The sequence below is a fragment of the Solenopsis invicta genome, chromosome 5 (assembly GCF_016802725.1).
Source record: "Solenopsis invicta isolate M01_SB chromosome 5, UNIL_Sinv_3.0, whole genome shotgun sequence".
Classification (NCBI taxonomy): domain Eukaryota; kingdom Metazoa; phylum Arthropoda; class Insecta; order Hymenoptera; family Formicidae; genus Solenopsis; species Solenopsis invicta.
This window is the reverse complement of record NC_052668.1, coordinates 6948458-6962155: the sequence shown is the minus strand read 5'-3', so window position 1 is coordinate 6962155 and position 13698 is coordinate 6948458. Positions and strand designations below refer to the sequence as shown.

At 39.0% G+C, this 13698-nt stretch overlaps 1 protein-coding gene across 11 annotated transcripts in view; it reads left to right on the top strand.

Annotated features, from left to right (window-relative positions):
• The window catches only part of LOC105199486 (bone morphogenetic protein 1), an 899375-nt gene that overhangs the window by 87376 nt on the left and 798301 nt on the right, over positions 1 to 13698 (top strand). The gene's annotated exons all lie outside the window — the stretch shown is intronic.

The following is a 13698-nucleotide window of genomic DNA, read 5'->3' as shown; positions in this document are numbered from 1 at the left end:
AATAGCGCGCGGCCAGTTGATCCGGTGAATTTCTGTTCGTCGTGAATTTCTACAATAAAGTAGTAATAGACACGGATGCGTTTGTTAATGCAGTCTTATTCGCAGACTAAGAAATGATTTAGTTACTTTATTTTTAGGGAGACTTCCGTTTCCGGAGCGAGTAAGAGTGGTTGAATGTGAATTGAAGGATTATGTTTTAGAGGCGAAGAATGGTTGTGGGGAGTGAAAGGGGAGAATGGAGTGTGTAGGTGGAGAGTAAAAAAGGCTGAAAGGTGGAGTATGTGAGGGGAAAGAGATTAAATGGAATGTATGTGAGAGAGAGAGAGAGAGAGGGGTGGGGTTTGAAAGCGAAAGTAAAGCGGTAGTGAGGTTAAGAGCTGTGGAGCGAGAAAGGAGAGCGGGGAAGGGAGGAAGGAGTGCGCGAGTATAAGCGCGAGCGCGGCCACGAGCGCGGAGTATAGCGATTATAAAGGTGGAACAAGAGAGTTGGTTGGCGGCAAGGACGGCGAGGCGCACGCGGGCGGCCGGAGACTGAAAAGAGCGTTTTAGTGTGCGCTTCTTGTACTGGCGCGGAGGGTTCAACTGGCAAGAGCAGGCCCTAAGCAACGAAGAGATAGGGTGCAGAAGAAGAATGAATGGGCAACGGTAAGAGAATTGGAAGCAAAGAAAAAGACGGATAGAAAAGATGGGAAACGAGATAAAAGAGGATTTGACAGGGGAAAGGACAATAGGAGAAAGAAGTGTAAGGAGGGTACGTAGCGGGAGTATGGGGGTAGTGGAAATGTAGAAGAGGAAAAGAAGTTAGAAGCAGGAGAGGAAGAAGAGGAGGGGATGGAAGGGAAGAAGGAGAACGTAGCTTTTTGGAAAAGCAAAAAGACAAAGAGAATTACAGGGAGAATTACAAAAAGGAGAGAAGAAGAATGGAAGAAAGAGAGAGAGAGAGAGAAGAGTGAAAGAATTGGAAAAGAAATGGGAGGAGGGATTGAATTTGTGGAAGGGGAAAAGGGTGTAAGGGATTTGGAGCAAAGGATGGAAAAAATGAAGAGCGAAAAAAGGGGTAAAGATGAGAGGGAAGAAGGCAGGCGGGGACTTGAGGAAAGAGTGAGGAAGATGGAGGAAATGTGGGAGGGAAAGGAAAAGAAATGGAGGAAGAGGCTGGTGATAAAAGGTTATAAAACAGGAGATAAAGATGCAAGAAGTAAGATTAAGGAAATAATAAAGAGAGTAAGTGCAGACGTAAAAGTGAAGGAAGTGAGGGAGGTGAAAACGGGGAAAGAGGAGCAGGGGGGTTTGCGATAGTGAGTTATAGAACGGAAGGGGAGAAAAGGGAGGTAATAAGAAAGAATGGATGGTTGAGGGAAGAGAGGATATGGATAGAGGACGATTTAACGTAGAGGGAAAGGCAAGTGAGATGGAGAATTAAAGAAGTGGCAAAAGAAGAGGGAAAAAAAGGCTAGAGTGTGAATAGAGGGAAATAAAATGATGATCAATGGAGTGTGGTGATTTTGGGATAAGGAGGAGGAAGGGTTAAAAGACAGGAGAGGGAGAAAGTGGTAAGACAATGTAGGATTAAGAAGGGGATTGGGGAAAGGGATGAGGAAGGGCTAGAGGAAGAGGAGGGAAGTGAAAACATGAGAGAGGAAGGAGGGACAGGAAGAAAAAAAGGGAAAGTAAAGTTAATGAAACATGGGGTGGGAGAAAATCAAGGGGTGAAAGTAGTTTTTTGGAATGTGGCAGGGTTAGAAAACAAGGACGGGGATTTTTGGAAAGAATAAATGATTGGGATGTGGTGGTAATGATGGAGACGTGGCTAGAGAAGAAAGGGTGGGAAAGGATAAGGGGCAAAATGACAAAGGGGTTTAAATGGAGGGTACAGTTGGCAAGTAGGATAAACAAGAAAAGGAGAGCAATAGGAGAAATGGTAATAGGAGTAAGAAATATGATAAAAATTATAGAGCAAGTGGAAGAAGGAATCACGGAAAGGATTATGAAACGAGTAATTAAGATCGGAGAGGAAAAGTGGAGAATCGTAGGAATATATGCTAATGGGAATGTGAAAGAAAAGTGGGAGGGAATCAGAGAATGGATGGAGGGCAGGAGATCGGAAATAAGGACGATAGTGGAGGAGAAGGATTTTAATACTAGGACAAGAGAAGAAGAGAGTCGGAAGAGGAGGAAGGAAAGAGTGGAGGGGAGAGGGAGGAGGTCGAAGGATAAGAAAATGAACATGGATGGGAGATATTTGTTCGAGGCGTTCAAGAAAGAAGAGTGGTGGATTTTTAACAAGGGAGAGAAAGACGATGAAAACGGGGAATGGACGTACGCGGAAGGAAGAGTCAGTACTGGACTATGTGATGGAAAATGAGTAGATATGAGAGAGGGTGAGTAGTGTTAGGGTTAAGGACAAAACAGATTCGGGTCATTTTCCGGTGGTTGTTAGGATTGAAAAAGAAGAGGGAAAAGTGACGAGAAAACAGGGAGGGAAAAGGACGAGGTGGGTTTGGTCGTCAGAGGGAAAAAGACTATTTACAGAAAAATTGGAAAAGTTATTGAAGAGAGGAAAGAGGAGGAGGAAGTCGGATGGGTGGAAGTGAAGGAGGATATTAAGGAGATCTTGAGGGAGGAGAGGAGATAAGGAAAGGAAGGGGATGGTGGGACGAGGAATGTAGAGAGAGAAAAAGAGGTAAGGAGGGAATTGAGAAAATGGAGGAAGACGGGAGTAGGAGGAGAGGTGAGAGCGGCAGTGAAAAAATTAAAGGAGGGAAAGGCTGCAGAAGGGGATGGATTGCCAGGCGAGGTACGGTGGGGAGAGGTTGAAGAGGTGTGTGTGGGAGATTTGCAATAGGATATGGAAAGGAGAAAAATAGATAGACGAGTGGTGCAAGGGAATAGTAGTGCCAGTAAGGAAGCAAGATGAAGGGGATAAGGTGAAGGAATATAGGGGGTTACTTTAATGCTGACGCTGTACAAGATCTACGCGATGATTTTGGGAAAAATGTTTAAGAAGGATGTTGAAGAAGGAAACAGGATACCACAGAATCAAACGGGTTTTAGAAAGGGGATGGGAACTGTGGACAACATTTATGTTCTGAATTATCTGGTTAACAGACAGATATTAAAAGCAAGAGGTAGATTATTTGCATTCTTCATAGACCTGAAAGAGGCCTTTGACTTGGTGGATAGAAAGGTGTTGGGGAAAGTGATGAGGAAGAGGGCTGCAAGGGAAGGATTGGTGAAAAGATGCAAAGATGTACTAAGAGAAACAAGGAATTGAGTAAGGCTGAAGGAGGGGGTTGAGTGAAGTTTTTTGGACAGGAAGGGAGGCAAGGATGCCCGTTAAGTTCAGAGTTGTTTAACCTGTTGACGGCGGATTTGGAAAAGTACATAAAGAGGCAAGGGTAGGGAGGGGTAAAACTGAAGGGGAAACGAGTCTACACTCTCGTATAAGCGGACGACGTTATCTTACTGGCGGAGGAGGAAGACGGAATGAGAGCGATGATGAGCAGGTTGGAGAGATACGTGAAGGAAAAAAGGTTAGAGATTAATGCAAAGAAGTCAAAAGTAATGAGATTTTGGAAGGGATAGGGTCGAAGAAGGAAGGTGAAATGGAGATAGAAAGGTAGGGAAGTAGAAGAAGTAAAGAGATACAAATACCTAGAATATGTATTTCAAAGGAATGGGAAGCAAGAAGAGCAAATAAGAGATAGGGTAAAGAGGGGGGTGGTAGTGATGGGACAAGTTTGAGAGATTGGGACGAGACAATTTAGAAATAATTGGGGAAAGAAAATTTATTTAATAGGTTAGTTCGGACGGTTATGGCGTATGAGGGGGAGATTTGGAGGTGAAGGGAGAGAAAGAGAGAATAGAAAGGATGCAGGAAAGGTATTTGAGATGGGTGATGGGAATGGGATAGGAATAAGCAGAAAGAAGAAAGGTGGGGGAAGATTAGAATGTCGAGATATAATAGGTAGTATAAGAGGGTGAAGGGGAAGGGAATTCCGGGGTATCTAAAAAAGGGATGGGCGGAGAACAGTTGGAAGAGAGTGGCGAGGTACAAGCTGGAGAAAGGGGAGGAAGGTATTGGGCGAGAGAGAAGGAGAGGATGTGCAGGGTGTGTGGCGGACAGGAGAAAACGTGGATACATGTTTGGGAGAACTGCGGGAGTTGGGGGGCAAAGAGGGAGTGGGAAGAAATGGTAGAGGAAGTTCTGGGGAAGAGTGGGAAGGAAAAAGATTGGCTGAAAAAAGTGGAGGTGTTCAGGGAAGTGGGTGATGGATAATGAGGGGAAAGGAGATAAGGAATGGGGAAAGAACGGGAAGGGGTAAATGTGGGAGAGGATAGAGAGTGGTAGAGAAGGAGAGAATGAGAAAGAAAAGAAAAGTGCGTGTGTGAGGAATGGAGAGAGGCGTGAATATAAGTTTCAGAATGGTAAAATAGAGTAAAAAAGAAGGAAGATAAATGGGGTAAAGTTGACTTGTGATGGATGCTGAGGTCCCGGATGTATGTATGTGAGTGTGTGCGTGCGTGCGTGCGTACGTGCGTGCGTGTGTGTGTGTGTGTGTGTGGGTGGCGAGAATTCAGATCTAACATAAATTAAGGTAGCGAATAAGTGTAAGTTAAGATTTTGTTTGTTTTTTTTTTGTTTTTTTGTATATAGCTGTATAGAAGATTGTAACCCTGCGAGGAACAATAAAGAGTTATCTATTTTATCTTTAAATTACAATAATAAGTTCTGGTTGTATAATTTTCAAACTATAATATTAGGCTATAATTTATAAGCCATAATATTAATAAATTAGGCATTATATTTTGCTGTTGGCTTTTTAAAAGTCAATATCTGATTTTTTTTTATTTTTTCTTGAGGCCCACGGACAAATCATATTTTAAACATCTACAATTAATTTCCATTCGGGTGAAATCAGAGGCATAATTTATAAATAAATCAAACTTATCAAGTGAAGAGCGATCATAATTATGCCCATGGGATAGATTTTTCCTCCCTTACCCTCCTGAGCTTTTCTTTTTCATGAGTAATTTATCTTGGTGTTTTGAATTATTAAAATGCTCACGCTTGCAAGTAACAAGCGCGTTTCTAGAAAAAAAATTTTTCTATGCAGAATTTTTGAATTTTGTTGATCATATGTGCTCTGACGCACGACTAGAATTAATTCTCCATCCAAATGAGACCCATTGGCATAAATATGATCGAACTTTACTTGAAAGTTCGTTTGATGTGTAAATTATTATATACATAAAGAGAGAGAGACAGCTAAGTGATCCGAATTAAATATAACTACTCTCTTTCTTTGTAGAATATGAGGGTCTTTTAAAAAACCCTTTAATATTTAAAAAAACTAAGCATTTCCGAAAAAAGTATTTTAGACAAAAGTTGTAAGATTTAAAGAGATCTGTTTATTGATCCTATTAGTTTAACCTTCGGTGACGTTGTTAAAATCAGTTCAAGCTCGTATTGATTTTTTAAAATGGAACATTCTATTTTTGATGCCAGAATCTAATAGCCGGTGTTAAGAGCTTTCTAAAACACTATAAAGAAGATTATTTTTATTAAGTATTTTTAGAGTTATGAGACTTGAAAATTACAGTATTTTGACATAAAATTTAAAATAACTTGTAAAACATTCAGTTTTGGATAATTATACTTTAACACTTTATGCAAAAAATAAAAAGACGAATCAGCTAATGCAAAAAAATTGTTTTGAAAAAAAAATATACAATTTTATGTTGTACACCAGCTGCAAGCCTAGTGATCTTAAAAATTATAGGCTATCTTGTTGGAACCAAATGACAGTTTCTTCCAATTCATATTGATGAAAGCGTAGCTCAAAAATTATTAAAATGTTCTCCTCCACAACTTGCACTTTTTTCAGTCATCTGGTTGTATTAAACCGCCTCTCTACCAACCCCTACGGATCGGTCATCATCCACAAAATGCCCGGCCGAACAAGGCCGGGCAAGGAGTAGGCACTTAGCGCCCGTAATATATTTCAAACGCGCGTACGCAAACGCCAAGGCATTCGCGCGTTGAGTACCTTGCCGCGCACGCACACCTATTCGAACCGACATGCACTAGCGGCATGTTAGCCTGCCTCCGTTTACTCTCCGAAAAACTGATCTTGAACGGTGGGAATGCTGACGCCAAAACGAACCGCCACCGAACATCCCCGACATCTCGAGATTCGAGTATAAAAAAAACCGGAGCAGTGAGGAGATGCGCTTTTTCTCTGCCGACTTTTCAAATAGCAACTCCGCTGGCTAGTTTCCGAAGAAATCTCCCGAGATAGTCTTGGTGTCAAGCGTCTTGGTCTCTACTGAGCGTTCTCGGCAGCTACTGCTCTCGCATCCGTCTCTCCTTGCCGAAGCTGGGTTCAAGCGTGCTTGGGCTCTGGCAAAAGTTCTTGCCCGCCTGGCATCCGAACACCGATTCAATCCCGTTGCAGTGGCTAAAGACAAACGAGATAAAGCGTCTTTGGTTTCGCTGAGCGTACCCGGCATAGCCATCGCCTCCCGTCTAAAAGGTAATAACGCGCCGCGAAATTGCAAGATTTAAAGGGATACACAGCTGTGCGTTCCTCGCGCTTTGCTACTGTACCGGTGACCGTAAAATCCGACATAACTTAGTTTTGCGAAACGCGTGTAGAAAAAACGGACCGCTTGCTGTACCAAACAATAACTTGCGCGGAAGACTTGCGCCAGTCCGTTGGAAAGCACCGGCCGCGCGACTATCGGCAACCGCACTTTCGGAGATCCGCGCACCGAGTCAGATGCATTAATTGTAATCCGCCCTTCCAGCATACAAATCTGTCATGCGCTTGCCGCATGCTAAACGCCATCGGTAAATTCTACGGCCAATGACGAAATTTACCAGTGTCACTCTTACGCTCTCTTGTAAATATCTTTTGATTTATTTTTTTGCGAGTTACAATGTTTACGTAGATTCTTACCTTATCTTTAATTTTTCTTAAAAACCCAAGTGATACTATTTTTGTATTTTAACAAGAATTTTTCCATACTAACCCATGTGGTAATTTAACCTTTAATTTTAATTCTACAAAACAATAGTAGTACTACTTTGTACTTTGTATTCTCATTGAAAAATTTTCTTATTCCAAGCCAAGTGGTATGTATTCTAAAAAATGAGTGAAATCTTCAAATTGCGCTAATTATAAAAAGAATATATTGCTCTTTAAAATAACTGCTGTATTTACTTAAAAATAAATATCTTAAATTTAATCTAACCTAAATGTATTTTAGGTTAAGGCTCTTATAATTAAAATAAAATAAAGAATAGTGAGCTCAAGAGCCACGCAGGATGTCGGGTGCAAATAAATAACGAAAGACTTCAATGTCAAGCAGGCAAACGTTTCGACCTTTAATAACGGTCTTCTTCAGTGATAATACAAGTCTATAAAAAAAAACAATCGCACTAATTAAGAAATGAATTCGTCGGAATAAACAAATAAAAACCGAAAAATTAAAACTAAAAACAAAGTTACCAAAAAGGTAGAGATTACATCTTATTATAGCGTCTTATAATAGCATAATGATATTGTGAACAACCTCACAGAGCGTGTGCCGAGACAAGAGTTTTGTGAAACAACATCGATTGGTTGTAACAGTTGCCCTTGACAAGAATGATTATATCTCGAAGATGGAGGGCATGCTCTCTGACGAGTCTACTTACGTCAAATTATCCAAAGATCCGATTCAAAAATTAACCAAAGAGACTCGCTCTCTTCTCTCCATATGGAAAGATAAAGGTTTCATTGAACAACATATTTATAGGAGTTTATTGACAACGGACGGTGTTTTGCCGAGAGCCTACGGCCTGCCGAAGATCCACAAACCTAATAACCCTTTAAGAATTATAATTTCTTCCATAAATAGTCCGTTACACTCTCTAGCTTATTTTTTACATAACATAATTTATAACAGTATACCGGAAGCAGATAGTTTCGTGAAAAACAGCTTCCATTTGGTCAATAAACTTAATGGCCTTCACGTGGAATCGGATCACGTCTTAGTGTCATTGGACGTCGTGTCTCTTTTCACCAACGTTCCAAAAAACTTAGCGGTGGAAAGCGTCACGACCAGATGGGATTTGATTTCAAAAAATACTACTGTTCCGGTCAATGAATTTCTTAAAGCTCTAAATTTAATAATAGATTCCACATATTTTAAATTTAATAATACTTGCTATAAACAGATCTTCGGTCTGCCGATGGGATCACCGCTGTCTCCTATTTTAGCGGATCTGGTCATGCAGGATTTGGAGTGTAAGGCGTTAAAACTCCTTTCTTTTCATCTACCTTTTTACTGCAGATATGTAGATGACATTATATTAGCAGCCCCGGCTAATTCGCTATCGGGCATTCTTGACACGTTTAATTCCATGCATGACCGATTAAATTTACTATGGAGAGAGAGATCGAGGGAAAAATCAGTTTTCTTGATGTTATGCTTATAAATGTGAATAATAGGATTATTTTCGATCAATACCGCAAACCAACTTTCTCAGGAAGATACTTAAATTTTTTCTCACACCATCCCCTGTGTCATAAAAAGGGTGTTATTTTTGGTTTGGTTGACAAGTTACTGTTATTATCACATCCTCATTGTAAGAACTTCATAAATTTAGTTAACATTTTATTGGAAAATAACTATCCTTTAAATTTTATCTTCTCCATGATAAATTCCAGACTTAAACACCTTTTTTATAAAGATGACACCTACGTTGAGGATAAACGTGTTAGAAGATATTTTACGATCCCTTACATTGAGTCGGTATCAGAGAAATTTTCGTCTTTCGCATATAAGTTTGACTGCAGTGTTGCGTTCACAATCCCTTCTAAACTTAATAAATTTATAACGACAGGTAAAGATCATACAGAGCGTCTTTCTTGTAATGACGTGGTCTACAAAATTAATTGTAAGGACTGTGATTCTTCTTACGTGGGACAGACGAAACGTCAATTAAAAACAAGAGTTAGCGAACATAAAGCAGACATTAGGAAGGCCAGTTCTCCTTCAGTTATTTCGTTACATCGCATCGGAGAAAATCACGAATTTGATTGGGAGAACGTAAAAATTTTAGACAAGGAGCCATCTTATGTCAAAAGATCTATATCCGAGATGCTACACATCAAAAATCAAATGCACGGACTCAATAAATAAAGCGATACCGAACTTCTCTCGGATGCGTATCTTCCTATCCTCGAGCGTATTCCCCCTTCTTAGGTTCATCACCCCTTCTCCTTCTATTCCTTTCGTTCGGGCCACCGAGGCTATCTCGTTTCGGTCTATATTATTTGTATCTATTCTCACCGAGATGTAACATCCCATCTCAAGGCTGTGACACGAGTTTTGGTACTTAGAGGTAATCTGTATTTGATTTTCGCTTTGACTTATCTCCTCTTTTCCTTTTTTGAATTTACATTACTTTTAGAATGATTTTCTACAATTTTATATCTAATGACTTGTACAGCTTTCCTATTTATTTATTAGAATCTTTTTACTTATATTCCGCTTATACTTCTTCTTTTTTAACTATTTATTTTCACTGTTGTATGCCACAAGCTTTATAGTCATCATTTTAACATCATTGTCTTATTTATTTATTTATTCATTTGTTAGCAACCAATCGATGTTGTTTCACAAAACTCTTGTCTCGGCACACGCTCTGTGAGGTTGTTCACAATATCATTATGCTAAGACGCTATAATAAGATGTAATCTCTACCTTTTTGGTAACTTTGTTTTTAGTTTTAATTTTTCGACTTTTATTTGTTTATTCCGACGAATTCATTTCTTAATTAGTGCGATTGTTTTTTTTTATAGACTTGTATTATCACTGAAGAAGACCGTTATTAAAGGTCGAAACGTTTGCCTGCTTGACATTGAAGTCTTTCGTTATTTATTTGCACCCGACATCCTGCGTGGCTCTTGAGCTCACTATTCTTTATTTTAGTATATTTATTTTTTAAGTAAAACCCAAGTAGCGATATCTTTAATTCCTTTTTAAATAAAATTCAAGTGATACTGTCTATGTATTTTTATTGAAACATTTTTCTGTTCTAACCTAAGTGGATGTACGTAATTTAAAAAAAGTTTCAATGAAATATGTAACAATTAATCTCAAAGAATTAAAGAGAAAACAGAAATGAGAATGTTTTAATAAAATAAAAAATTTTTAAACTACAAAAAATTGGCGCTGCTGTTTTACAACATTTTATTTAGATTATATTTAGACATCTAGCAGCGCCAATTTTTTGTCGTTTAAAAATTTTTTATTTTAATAAAACATTCTCATTTCTGTTTTCTCTTTAATTCTTTGAGATTAAATGTTACATATTTCATTGAAACTTTTTTAAATTAAGTACATCCACTTAGGTTAGAACAGAAAAATGTTTCAATAAAAATACATAGACAGTATCACTTGAATTTTATTTAAAAAGGAATTAAAGATATCGCTACTTGGGTTTTACTTAAAAAATAAATATACTATCACTTGCATTTTATTCGTTAAAAGTAGTACAGTAGTTATTTCAAACAGCAATATATTCTCTTTATAATTGGCGCAATTTAAAGATTTCATACATTTTTTGGAAAAAAATACATTTAGGTTAGATTAAATTTAAGATATTTATGTTTAAGTAAATACAGCAGTTATTTTAAAGAGCAATATATTCTTTTTATAAGTAGCGCAATTTAAAGATTTCACTGATTTTTCAGAATACATACCACTTGGGTTAGAATAGGAAAATTTTTCAATAAGAATACAAAGTACAAAGTAGTACTACTATTGTTTTGTAGAATTAAAATTAAAGGTAAAATTACCACATGGGTTAGTATGGAAAAATTCTTGTTAAAATACAAAAATAATACCACTTGGGTTTTTAAGAAAAATTAAAGTTAAGGTGCGCATGCACACGCATAAATTGACATCTTTTTTTTACTTTTCTTTGGAAAAAAAAAATATATATACATATATATATATATACTATATACATACATGCTTACGTTATTATTTATAACAAAAGCCATTAATAAATCTTATTATTAAAAATTCAACATTATCGTTAAGTAGCACATCTTTAGGATCATCAAATTTTAAAAAAATCGATCCCACAATTTAATCTACAATCCTCTATTCCTACCTTTGAATAATAACAGTAAATATCCAATTTTTATAACTTTTAATTTTTATCTTCTATTTTTATACGAAACATCAAAAGAATAACAATAATAAAGAAAACAATAGAAATTGTAAAGTATTATGATAAAATTAAACATTTCCAACAAGCACCAAATATAATTCTAAGATGTAATGTATGTATATAATATATATAACATAGATCAAAATAATTACGTTACATTAAATTAAACACATACGCTATGTGTTTGCTAAGTTTGAAAATTAAATTTTCGTTATTCGTAATTAGAATAGAATATAAGACGCTTTTTCGAGATCTCGAGGATTACATCGACGTCAACACTCAGATCGCCTTTGCCGCCGCCGTCGCCGTCGTCGTCGTCGTTACCGCGCGTCGTTGTCGTCGCTATCGTTGTCGTCGCCGTCGTCGTCGTCGTCGCATCGTCGTCGTTATCATCGCCGTTGTCGTCGTCGTCGTTACCGCGCGTCGTCGCCGTCGCCGTCATCGTCGCCGTCGTCGTCGTCGTCGTCGTACCGCGCGTCGTCGCCGTCGCCGTCGCCGTCTGTCGTCGTCGTCGTCGTCGTTATCATCGCCGTCGTCGTCGTCGTCGTTACCGCGCGTCATCGCCGTCGCCGTCGTCGTCGTCGTTACTGCGCGTTGTTGTCGTCGCCGTCGTCGTCGTCGTTACCGCGCGTCGTCGCCGTCGTCGTACCGCGCGTCGTCGTCGTCGTTACCGCGCGTCGTCGCCGTCGCCGTCATCGTCGCCGTCGTCGTCGTTATCGCGCGTCGTTGTCGTCGCCGTCGTCGTCGTCATTGTTACCGCGCGTCGTTACCGTCGCCGTCGTCGTTGTCGTTACCGCGCGTCGTCGCCGTCATCGTCGCCGTCGTCGTCGTCGTTACCGCGCGTCATCGCCGTCGCCGTCGCCGTCGTCGTCGTTACTGCACGTCATTTCCAGTCGTCCACTGTCACTATCACCACTTCTACTACTGACACCTTGTGCTGTTTTCGAAAGCGTCCTTGAAGTTTGCTGTCCTCGTCGAGAGATCACGAGGACGTACAATCACCTGGCACTAACGTATACCTAATGCACCGCGCTTTTCGCGACGCGACGTACCTGATTCGCGAATCTAAAAATAACAGGTTAGGAAAACTGTCACCTTAACTTACCACTACATGTATGTACACATATATAGTGGTAGACGGTCATGATGCTTATGGGTACGGCCATGTTATATCACGTGATAGAACGGCTATAAATGAGCGCCACTCGTTACTCGTGTCAAAAAAAGGTACTGGACAAGATTCGCTTGGCGACGATAATGACGTATCTTACACATGTAAAACATGTATTGGACTTTGCATCGCGATATCTCCGCTCGTAGGACACGGAGAGAAAAAATAAAAACACTTTTATTATGCAATTCGTTACCAAGCTATCGATTGAGACTACTCAGACCTTGATCGGTTCAGCCGTTACTGAGATCTGATAACTCGTTAATGCTTGAAATCGCTGACTCGCGTAAAAGAGGCGCGGGTCTTTTTCGCTTTGCGTTTTTTATCTTTTTTTTAAATTGGCACGAGACGCGACCGCGCCTCTTGAAAAACATGTATTGGACTTTGCATCGCGATATCTCCGCTCGTAGGACACGGAGAGAAAAAATAAAAACACTTTTATTATGCAATTCGTCACCAAGCTATCGATTGAGACTACTCAGACCTTGATCGGTTCAGCCGTTACTGAGATCTGATAACTCGTTAATGCTTGAAATCGCTGACTCGCGTAAAAGAGGCGCGGGTCTTTTTCGCTTTGCGTTTCTTATCTTTTTTTTAAATTGGCACGAGACGCGACCGCGCCTCTTGATATACTTTCTTGCGTTCTATATGTCTTGTATATGTCTATTTAAATTAGTCTTAAATAAACTTGTGTATATTTTCTAAATTTAAAAACACCGTCTAATTCTCTCTTGACCCGGATTGTGCTCTGGTAATTTCCGACGAGCTACGTCCGTGCATGATTTTCTATTCAAGAAAAACAGGCTGTTACATGGTGATAAAATATTAAGGTAATACCGAAAACTGAAAGTCTTACAAGATATTTTGTATTTTATGTCAAAATACTGTAACTTTTAAATCTCATAATTCAGAAAGTACTTAATAAAAATAAACTTTATTATAATGTTTTAAAAAACTTTTAACATCAGCTATTATATTCTGGAATAAAAAATAGGGTATTTTATTTAAAAAAATCTATTTGACCTTGGTGACGTCAGTCAAGGTCGAATCAATAATATCTTTTCATGTTCCCCTTCGAACCATACAACTTTTGCTCTAAATATTTTTTTCAGAAATGCTTAGTTTCCGAAATATAGGGAATAGGAACGGACTTTCTGGACACTGGTATATTGTATATGAGACATATATATTGCTAAAGAATAACTTAAATAGAACAACAATTATTATACTGTCAGAACCAAAGCTGTGACAGAAAATCAACGGTTGTCAACGGACAATCGATAAAATATCGATT